This window comes from Delphinapterus leucas, chromosome 11 (genome assembly GCF_059928025.1).
Source record: "Delphinapterus leucas isolate spDelLeu-1000000601 "Yukka" chromosome 11, BTC_Dleu_Yukka2, whole genome shotgun sequence".
Taxonomy (NCBI): domain Eukaryota; kingdom Metazoa; phylum Chordata; class Mammalia; order Artiodactyla; family Monodontidae; genus Delphinapterus; species Delphinapterus leucas.
The window spans coordinates 14,570,132-14,582,612 of record NC_143139.1 but is presented as its reverse complement, the minus strand read 5'-3'; positions in this window follow the sequence as shown (position 1 = coordinate 14,582,612).

The window sequence follows — 12,481 nt, the reverse complement described above, 5'->3', positions numbered from 1 at the left end:
AGCTAGCAAATCACACCAGAATTATTTTTAGAAGGTAATATATTTGGATTTAGATTTGGATTTGAGCTGAGTTTTCTTACCAAGATAAAGGACAATGTCTGTGGTTCGCCAGGTTGGCCTATATTCCCCTAGTCATTAATGAGAGTGCGTTAATAACTCTCAAGCATTTGCAATTACTTAGTCTATAAGTTATTCATACAGAAAATGTTAATATCTAAAAGATCATTGGATGAGATCTCCATATATCAAGGAGGAGAAGGTCAAAACAGTCCTTTTATATAATCTCTAATGAAATATCCCTACTTATTAGGGCATGAAGGTTGTAATGGAAAAAGGAGCTGGAGACTGAACTGGAAGAAGACTTCAAACATCAAACAAATGTGATTTGCACTATCCTGTGTCTAAGTTTATTCACTTGGCTGGACTTAACGGTTCCATCCAATGCTTCCATGGTGTTGGTGGACACTGGAAGTTCAAGAAATATACCTAGATTTCTTTCAGACAGAGTGGCTCTGTCTTCTCTAGGTCACCTGGGAATTCAGGATATTCAGAGCTATTAAGTGTGGGTCTCCAACAATAGTCTAGTGGATTGAGTTTTTGAGTTTTATAGACACAGGACAAGAACTCTTTTAAATGCTAATTGAAATTTGTGAGCATGAATATTTTTATTTTAATTTTTAACATAAATCTTTCTAAAATATATAATAGGTGCCTCAGACTTCTCAACATATTCAATGTAAAATAATATAACTTAATACCCGCCTCAAAAATTCAGGTCCAAGGTAAAAAACAAATACACACACACACACACTTTCTGGATGGCTCAGACATACTATTATAGACATGTTTATAATTATAGCTTTAGGTACAGAGAAATAAATAAGTACAGAGGAGACCCTGTAGTTTATTTTACTGAAAAAGATCCTGATGTATGTTTTTTTCAAGTAATATATCATATCTCCCCAAAAGTCAGAGTAATTCATTTCTATCACCTCTTCATCCTTCTCCCCACTCCACATATCACATATTACAGAAGTCTTCTATTATTGATTTGTCTTTATAGTGGAATATTGATTCTCCTAGAGGCTTCTTGCCTTACTTCTGTGTGCAAATATTTCTAACTTTTGGTTATTCATTGCTGGATCATCTTTTCTTTGATCCCTGCTTCTGAGAACCTTGACTGCCGATGAGCCACACTGTTTTTAGCTATCACTTCTGCCGACAGATTTAATTTAGAGCACCATTTCTATTACCTGATCGCAATTTCTCTTCACTTTTCTCCTTCCCTTGTCTGTTTTTGCCAGTAAAACTTCATCTTCCTATTAGTTGTTTTAGAAAGCATTTTATATTTCCAGTTAGCAAACATTAAAAATTCAATAATAATAACTTCTGAGTGTTAGTATTTACTTACCTTTGTAATTTAAGAGTGTGGCTTTTGGAATTTGACATGGGTGAGACTTTCCCAAACATTTATTCATTTACTTAATGAATATTTATTGAATTCCTGCTGTGAACAAAGGACTGTGCTAGAAGCTGTAAATAAAGTGACCAGTAAGATGGAAATGTTTCATCCTTAAGGGAATTATGGTGGTGGTGGTGATGTTGATATTTAATGTTATATAATATTTTAGAAATTGCTTAATTTTCCTAATCCTCAATTTATACCTCTGTAATGAGAATAATAATATGTACCACAAGGTTGTACTTGAAATTTAATATGGTTATGTATCAAAAGTGTTCATTTTAGTTGTTAATAATTAAGCACTCAGTGAATTATGGTTATTTTATTAATCATTGTCATTATTTTACTATGTGCTTTTATATACATATTTCTAAACCTCATGACAATTCTAGAAGTACTACAATCATTTCTTTACAGATAAGGTGACGAAAGCTCAGATAAGTTGTGTTCTGACCTAGGATCACAGCCAAAATGTTAGAACAGGGTCCTGAATGGTCATGACCTATAGGGTGGGACACCACTCTGTCCACAGTCATTAACCCAGTTGTACTCTGTCCCCTACAAAGACACAGGCTCTTCCCTCTGTCCTCAACCCAGATCAGCTGTCCTCTCCCCCAGGAAGGCTTCCTGTCTCCTAGGTAAAGTGAATATTTTTATTCTGTAGTAACTCTATGTACATATTTCAATTGTGCTGTGCCTCTACATCTTCAGATTTTATTAGTTTATTTTCCTGTCTTCTTTTCTTGGCTAGGAGCTTTTTGCAACCCTTAGTCTAACTCTTTATCTGTGTGTCTGCAGTACCTTTCACAATGCCTAGTAGGTAATAGTTTTTTTAATAAATGTGTGTTGAATTGAATTGAAAAGAATCATGACATTTATAGCACTTTATATATTGATTAAAAGACATTATACATCTTTGTCTTCGTGGTGAACAAGTCCCTTTCCAAGTTTAGATAACTATCCTTTTTTCTCTTTATTATGTACTTGATGATATCTTGGTTTATTCATAAGTATCTGATAACCCAAAATCCTGACATTTCTTTTTTCCAATATCCCCTTACTCTATCTTTCTGCTTGGTTGAAATTAATAAATCAACATGTTATCTGTCTTATTAAGGACTGATAACTAAAGCAAGGAACTTGTAATTTCATCATGTTGTGCATTAAGTATCTAGTCCATCCATCAAAATGCTTAACTTAAACTCCATGTTGTGAATTTACTTCATAGCATATCATGGGGATTGCACAATACTTGTTTTCTGTGGAAATGTTAATTTCTTAAGTTTATTGTGTGCTAAATTGTTTATAGACCATTACAGAGCAAAAACTTCATGTAGTGCTAGCATTTCCATAGACTAACCTATTTTCCCATATGTCAGTATGGAAATATCTATGTTATATTAAGCTATTTTGATTTTAGGGCCAATTTGTCTTCTGAAAAGTACAGGTTTCAAATTTTAGACTCTACTTTTCTACCACCACCTTACAAACAAATATTAAAATAATCAAAAGTTTTTGTAAGAGAAATCTTACACATCCCTCCTCAATTTAAATTCAATGTAATTATGATACCTCATAGAACTAAAATAAATCACCTCTCACTTATTTAACACACCTATTTTGTATCTGGCCTGGCTTTAACTATTGTGAGATGTGGGAGGCGGTATAAAAATATTTTGAATAAAAATTCTGTGTATAATACCAGTTGATTTTATTATGCTACAAAATTATAACACATTCAAATATATGCATACAGGATCAATAGAGAAATCATCACACATAAGTATACAAACACAGGACAATTTTACACACTCATGTATGGGAGTATACTTATACACATTAAACAAGTACGGATATATCAGCTGCAATAATAATTACCCTACATACTCCAATGTATACTTCACACAGGGCAAGCGACATAATATTCCTTTCTTGCTCTTATATTTGTTTCTGCTATTTAGTGCTAAGCAAGTCCACCAAGCAAGGAGAGAGCCTTTAAAATTCTCCTATTAAAACTTTCTTAAATTTTTTACTTACTATTAAAAATATACTCTAAGTACAGATTATTTCCTTCTCCTTTAGAATATAATTTATTTGTCCATCACATTTTTGTTGTTTGTTTTACTAAAGGTTTCAAATAATCAGGTTTCTAAATTATTTTCTTTCCTCTTGTTTCTTAAAATTAATTTATACTATTTGTTTTGAATATTATTTCTTCCATTTTCTTAAGATGAGGTTGCTTCTGTTTTTTTTCCCAAGCCTCTTGAATTGACTGGTTAACAATTTCTTTCAAAATTTCTTGTTAAATTAATGAATGAATTTAAAATTATAAAATTTCCACTAAAAACTATTTAGCTGCATTCTAGGTTTATTGCTATGCATTATTTTTATTGTCTACAATTCTGAAGATTTTGGAAAAAATTATCATTTTTCTTTATGAGTCACTGAGGAATTTATATATATATGTAATATATTCTGTATATATATATATATATATATATATATATGTTTCCAAACTCATAAGACTTTTATCTCTTTTTAGCTTTTTATCATAATATAATCACATGTTGAGAGTAGTTACATAATATTGACTTTTTTAGTTTTATTGATAATTCCTTCAACAGTAGCACATAAAAATTATAAAGAAAATGCTTCATGAATGCTTAAAAAATAGTGTCTATTTGTGAGATACAGGTTCCATATTATATGTTCATTAGAGTAACTGTTAATTCAAAGATCCTATAACCTTAATAAATTTTAAGCTATGTCAATAACTTTTTCATAGACATGCATAAAAACCTCTTTGAATCAAGTTTTATAAAGTATTCTTGAGAGTATATCAGTTTTTGTTTTATATATTTCAAAGCTATATTTTTATGTGCATAGGAAGCCATTATCTTTGTATTTTTGTGATATGTAAAATATGATGCAGTATAAAGAGCTCCATAATTTTCTGTGTTAACAAGGATTTATTTCTTTCTCGTGCAAAACATATTGTGGATCTAGTGGATTTCTCAGGGAACCTGTCTTCTGTAACAGGTCAGCAATTCCAGGTCAAGTGGGCTCCACATGGCAACCCCACTATGTAAAACTATGCTGTCCAATACAGAAGGACTCATAGTGGTTACTGAGTGCTTGATATGTGGCTATCTGATCAGAGATATGCTATAAGCATAAAATAATTTCAGTTATTATAAAAAACATTTTTATATTGATTATATATGTTGAAATGGTAATATTTTGCATATATCTTGGGTTAAATAAAATGTATTAAAATTAATTTTATTGGTTTCATTTTACTTTTTAAAAATGTGTTAAAAGAAAATTTTATAACTAACTATGGGGGTCACACTATATTCCTATTGGAAAGTTCTGATCCAAAGCATATAGCCTCCTTAGTCCTTGTGGCAGGATCAGAGGCAGACTGGAGAATCATGCATGGGCTCGCCATTGCCTCTCTGATAAGGGGCACACATCTCTTCTGCTCACATTTCAGTACCTAGGACTAGTCACATAGGACCATCTCACTGCAAAGGAAATGGAAAGTACAAGCTTCCATGTGTCCAGAAAGACAGGATAAAAAGCTATCTGTGAGCATGTGTAGTAAGCTTAGCACAATATTTTGATGAATTATGCCTTTTGTTGTTAGGTACTGTGTCTGTTTACTTCCCTGCTTTTTACTTTAAATTCAAATTTCTCTCTTTTTATAGTTAATATATAAGTTTTCTATATTGATCTCTTTTTGATATCATTACATGGGCTTTCTTTTGAAAGGTATATTTCTGAAGTTTTTTGCTTAATTTCTTTATTTTTTTTTATTTTTCAAATTTTCTATGAGGTATGGATTTATCATAAATCTTGTGAGCAGATTAAACATAGATTTTTAAAAATAGGTGGGTATAACTAGTTTATATTTATTATGATTATATATATATATATGAATTTATTTTGTGTTTTCCATTTACCAGTTCCATTTTTTATGTTTAAAAAAAAAAACAAAAAAAACGTTTCCTGGGCTTCCCTGGTGGCGCGGTGGTTGAGAGTCCGCCTGCCGATGCAGGGGGCCCCGGTCCGGGAAGATCCCACATGCCGTGGAGCGGCTGGGCCCGTGAGCCATGGCCGCTGAGCCTGCGCATCTGGAGCCTGTGCTCCGCAACAGGAGAGGCCACAACAGTGAGAGGTCCGCGTACTGCAAAAAAAAAAAAATTTCTTACTCCCTTTTGTTTTATGCATTTGGGTGGACAGATAATGTAATTTCTATCTCTTTCTCATGCTCCTGTTTTTTAGAAGTAATGGAGTATAGTTACAATATACTCTTACAATAGTTAGCTTTAAATATATAACATACATACATAACTAAATTTTTTTCTAACACAATCTAAAATTATGCAACATCATTATTCTCTTTAAAAGGCAAAGAAGTTTATTTCCTTTACCCAGTATTTGAACAATCTCCCTCTTATTACTATTGATTAAATCTTGCCTTTATCATAGTTTTTACTAATTGGCCGTAATATGTCTTACAAATCAACTTCTAATTCTATTTATTATTATATTTTTATTATTCATCATATTTTTCATATGGCCAGTCCTTATATCTGAGCTCAGTTTTCTTCATGTTTAAATATATATTTTAATGAGTCTTTTATTACATGTCTGTGGACTATAAACTCTCGTGCTTTTTATGTCTGAAGGTATCTTTATTTTATTGATATCCTTAAATAATAATGCAGCTAGAAATAGAAATTTCAGTTGAAAGTTGCTTCCTTCAGTACATCATACCATGGTTTTCTGGTATTTGTTATTGCTGATAGTAAGGATATTGTGAATCTAATTGTCTCTGGATTTTTTGGTGACCTGACTTTCCTCTCCATTTGCATTTATAATTGTTTATCTGTAATTCTTCATAATTTGTAGCTTCAGTATAATCTGACTAGGTGAGAACTTATTTATCCTGCTTGGAACTCAGCCTGCAAGTTTTCCCTCAGGACTCACAAGTTTTCACTGTTTCTTTAAGTGATTTTCTAGTATTCACCTGTGCTTCTTGGATTCTAATTGGAGGTGGGGGTCTCTCAATTTATCCTTCACGTCTCTTAATGCTCTTTTATACTTTTAAAATGTAATTGTCTCTCAATACTGCATTCTGAGTAAATTCCTCATTATCTTCCAGTTTATCAGTACTCTGACTGTGTTCAAGTCTCTTCTGTTGGATATTTTTCTTCTAGAGATAATATTTTGACTTCTCAGATTTTCAATTTATTCACTTTTTCATACATGTATTTGTATAGTTTATGCCTTTTCAATTTTGGAGAAGATTCTCCGGTGATGCAATTGCTTTACTTAACTTTCTAAAGACTGAATATTTTTTTAATCTTTTCAAAAACTTCAATTATTTTTATTTCATCTGGAGTGAATCCAACTTTCAATTGCTGATATTTTGGGCTATCGTTCTTACTGGTGGCTTCAAATACCTTGATTCTTTAACCTGCTATTTCATTTAATAGGCTACCATGAAATTTTCATGTTATTAAATATTCTTCAGATTTTAATTGTTAACATGAATATTATTGCACTCTAGCTCTAATACGTTTCAAAATTTTTATTAATATAGATTCCAATACACATTTTTATGCATAAAATGTTACAGATAATAATGAGTATCTTGATAATTCATAAAAGTTTTCACTTAAAGCATCTGAGCATATTTAGAAATATTTTATTGGGTATATTTCCAATTTGCCTTGAAAATTGTTTCAGTTTTCTATATCACAAATTCTATGCCAAACAAGTGAGTTCAAATAAAGTAGAAATATGATGATAACAAGCATTACCAAGACAAAGGATTTTCCCAGAATGACATCACTGGTAACCTTAGACAATTTTCCATTTAATGACCAAAGCTGATTTGCTAGAAAGAGAATGAATTTAAGAATAAAGAAAGATGCAATGGTAGAGTTATCAGTTATCTCATTAAACTGGTATCTGAATGCACAGCAATTTAACTTTCAATATTAAATCCAATAGACAGCTCTTATATCTTACTTGACCTCTTTAGTATTATTGCATAATCCATGACTCTTTGTCTTTGACAGTCTTATTTTCTCTGACTTCTTTCTTCTAGAAATATGTAGCTAATATATATTTTTTTAAATAAGAAAGACTAAAGAATCAATAGTCTAAAAATCCAACTACAGAAGTTGAAAAATAAACAGCACCATATAATCAAAGAAAACTGAAGGAGGAAAATGATGAAGGTGAGAAGATAAATTAGTGAAATTAAGTGAGTAAATTAATGAAATTATTAATGACTTAAATTAATGAAATAGATAATTAACATATACGAGAATCAAATTAGACAAAGATTAGTTCAAAGAAAAGACTTTGAATAAACCTCTACTTAAAGTGATCAAAAGAGAGAGAAAAATAATTTTAATTAAGAGTGTAAAAGGAAACATCAGCATCGATAGTTCAGGTGTCAAAAGGCATTAAGAGAATTTTATCAACAAGTTTAGCCTAATATATTTGAAAATCTAGATGAACTTGACAAATTCCTTTAAATACAGAATTTACTAAAACTAAGAAGAGACGAGAAATTTTCAGTCATTTACAAACTCTTGAGAAAATGAAACCATTATTAAGGTCTTCAAATGCAATAACCTCCAGTCTTTCTCAGTGAATTCCACTGAACATTTAAGGGGGAAATCCTCCCATAGAGTCAAAAAAGAGAGAAAGCTTTTTAACTCATTACAGAAGGCATCATTTGGTATCAAGCAAGACTTGTTACAAAAACCTAACAAGGACTTTTCAAGAAAGGACCATTACATGTGAATTTTACTTAAGAATATAAATGCAAATATCCTAGAAAAAATATTAAAATTCCCAATCAAGCTGTGTATAAAAAGCGTAATATGTCATGGGAAAGTTGAGCTTATATTAAGAATTCAAGGATTTTTTTTTGACATTCTTTGATCAAACACATTCTCTGATTCACCACATTAGTAGAATAAAGGAGAAACTTATTTGATTATTTCAACAGATGCAGAAAAAGCATTTGAAAAAAATCAATATCTATTCATGATAAAACTTCTTACTAAAGTAAGAGCAGAGAGAAGCTTGCTTAATTTAAATTGTGTGTGTGTGAAAACCTACTGCCAATCTCAAAGCTGGTGGTGATACATTGATAGCTTTCTCTGTAATACTGTGAATGAATAAAGGAGCCATCACTTCCATTCAAGACTGGACTGGCTGATGAAATAAGGCAGGAAAAAGAAATTTATAAAACAGTTATAGGATCAGACAAAAATAATATTGTCAATATTTTGGAAAATATGCCTTTGTATATAAACTCTAAAGATGATTTTTTTTTTTTTTCAACACTGTGTGGCTTGCGGGATCTTAGTTTCCCAACCAGGGAGTGAATACAGGCCATTGCAGTGAAAGCACTGAGTCCTAACCACTGGACCACCAAGGAATTCCCTAAAGATGATTATTTTAATTCATAAGATAATATAGCAGTTTCTGGATATCAGGCAAAACTTCAATTATATTTTCATAGTCCAGCATCAGATAATTAGAAAATTCAATTTATTAGAGAAATCCTTGCAGTGCTGAAATATACAACTCCTTCTGATATCCAAAAAGATGCATTCAAAAATGTTCTGAGATCCATACCATATAATGCAGGAATTCCACTCCTGGGTCTATAAACAAAGAAGATGAAAAAATTAATTTGAAAAGATATATGCACCCCAGTTTTTATAGCAGCATTATTTATAACAGCCAAGATGTGGAAGCAACCTAAGTGTCCATCAACAGATGAATGGATAAAGAAGATGTGGTATGTATACACAATGGAATATGAACTACTCAGCCATAAAAAAAGAGTGAAATTTTGCCGTATAACAAAAAAAGAAACAGAATGACAGATATAAAGGACAAACTAGTGTTTAGCAGTGAGGAGAGGGAAGGGGGAGGGGCATGATAGAGGTAGGAGGTACAAACTATTATGTATAAAATAAATAAGTTACAAGGATATATTGTACAGACAGGGAATATAGCCAATATTTTATAATAGCTGTGAATGGAGTATAACCTAAAACAATTGCTCTGAGTAATAACAAAGACTGATTAAAACTCAAACTATAAGCAAAATTCAATTTAAGATGTATTTATAAAGCCCTTTAGAGTAAAAACTACATGGATCAAGGTGGTCCCTGCAAATGTGTTCATTGCAGAAAAAGGCTCAGAACAAAGAGACTAAGAGTTTGGCTCCCTCAAAGTTATCTTAATAACTTCAGAGAGAGCTCTGTCTTGAAAATAATTGTGGACATTATTATTGACACATTAGCAACATTTAGTTAATTACAGTAAAATGGAAAAGGGCCAAAAAAGTGTTTGAGAGAATCCTACTGCCAAAGTGCAATCAGCCTGAATTAAGAAAGTGAGGCTCTTCAAGATACATAATGACCTTAGATTTCCTAAATTTCTACTGGCAAGAAGCATTGCTCTGAAGATGTGGTTGAGGAGTACAAAGAAAGGAACACCCAGAAAGTGAAATCAAAAGCACAGGGCTTCCCTGGTGGCACAGTGGTTGAGAGTCCGCCTGCCGAGGCAGGGGACACGGGTTTGTGCCCCGGTCTGGGAAGATCCCACATGCCGTGGAGTGGCTGGGCCCGTGAGCCATGGCTGCTGAGCCTGCGCGTCCGGAGCCTGTGCTCTGCAACGGGAGAGGCCACAACAGTGAGAGGCCTGTGTACCGAAAAATAAAAAAAAACACAAAGATTGGAGAGCTACTCCTAGGGAACAAGACAACAGTATTCTAACTAAGGAACATTGCTTATCTTCCAGATAAGCTCTCTTGTAACATTTGCCAGCATGAATACACAATTGCTATGGATCAATGATTGCTATGTGCCTCCCTTTCTTATTTCTAAATGGGAGTGTTTGCTGTACTACAAAGCTACAGTAATCAAAACAGTATGGTACTGGCGAAAACCAGAAATATAGATCAATGGAACAGGATAGAAAGCCCAGAAATAAACCCATGCAACTATGGCCAGTTAATCTATGACAAAGGAGGCAAGGATATATAATGGAGAAAAGACAGCGTCTTCAATAAGTGGTGCTGGCAAAACTGGACAGCTACATGTAAAAGAATGAAATTAGAACACTCCATAACACTGTACACAAAAATAAACTCAAAATGAATTAAAGACCTAAATGTAAGGCTGGACACTCTAAAACTCTTAGAGGAAAACATTGGCAGAACACTCTTTGACATAAATTGCAGCAATATCTTTTTTGATCCACCTCCTAGAGTAATGAAAATAAAAACAAAACCAAATGGGACCTAGTTAAATTTAAAAGCTTCTGCAGAGCAAAGGAAACCATAAACAAAACTAAAAAACAACCTACAGAATGGGAGAAAACATTTCCAAATGAAGCAAGTGACAAAGGGTTAATCTCCAAAATATACAAACAACCCATGCAGCTCTATGTCAAAAAAACAAACAACCCAATCCAAAAATCGGCAGAAGATCTAAATAGACATTTCTTCAAAGAAGACATAGAGTTGGCCAAAAAGCACATGAAAAGATGCTGAACATCACTAATTATCAGAGAAATGCAACTCAATACTACAATGAGCTATCACCTCACAGTGGTCAGAATGGCCATCATCAAAAAGTCCACCAACAATAAATGCTGGAGAGGGTGTGGAGAAAAGGGAACCCTCTTGCACTGTTGGTGGGAATGTAAATTGGACCAACCACTATGGAAGTTCCTTAAAAAACTAAAAATAGAACTACCATATGATCCTGCAATCCCACTCCTGGGCATATACCCTGAGAAAACCATAATCCAAAAAGATACCTGAACTCCAGTGTTCATTACAGCACTATTTACAGTAGCCATGACATTGTAAGCAACCAAAATGTCCATTGACAGAAGAATGGATAAAGAAGATGTCATATACACACACACACACACACACACACACACACACACACACACACACAGGAATAATACTCAGCCATGAAAAAGAATGAAATAATGCCATTTGCAACAACGTGGATGGACCTAGAGATTATCATACTAAGTGAAGTAAGTCATACAGAGAAAGACAAATATCATATGATATCACTCATATGTGGAATCTAATTGAAAAATGATACAAATGAACTTATTTACAAAACAGAAACAGTCTTACAGATATCAAAAACAAACTTATGGTTGCCAAAGTGGAAACGTGGGGGTGAGGGATAAATCAGGATCTTAGGATGAGCATACACACACTACTATATATAAGGTGGATAACCAAAAAGATATACTGTATAGCACAGGGAACTCAGTATTCTATGATAACCTAAAAGAAAAAAGAATCTTAAAAAAAAAATGAATATATGTATATGTATAACTGAATCACTTTGCTGTACAGCTCAAGCTAACACAACATTGTAAATCAACTATATGCCAATAAAATTAAAATTTAAAAATAATTTCTAGAAAGATATATTTTACATGGAGGCTGCATGATGCAAATCTAAGTGTATTACTTTCCTTACCTGTTATCAAAGTCTGTGAAGAGGTGCAATTATACTCTTGTTCTAGACAGTAAAATAATAAAATAAAATAAATAAATGGGAGGGTTTGTTGTGATTATTATAACTATACTTCAGAGAGTGTCACCTTATGTACAGTTTCACATGCTGTATTCTCATTTTATTTCTTTGGAATTTATGGGAGTGTATTAGCCTAGGTTAAGTCAGGAAAGCAGATGCCACTCTATGTATTCCAAGAGATATTTGTTTTAATAAAAGGAATTGGAGATTTACACATCCATTGAAATGGACTGGGAAGTAAAGTTTAGAAAATGCCACTAGAGGTTACAAAAATGACAATGCAGTGAATGATCTCAGCTGCCTCAAATGGGTTATTTGCAGAAGCTCACTTAGATGTTATCAATTTGAATGATATCAGAAAATCCTGCCTATTCCAGGTGCTTATAGCACTGAGATGGAT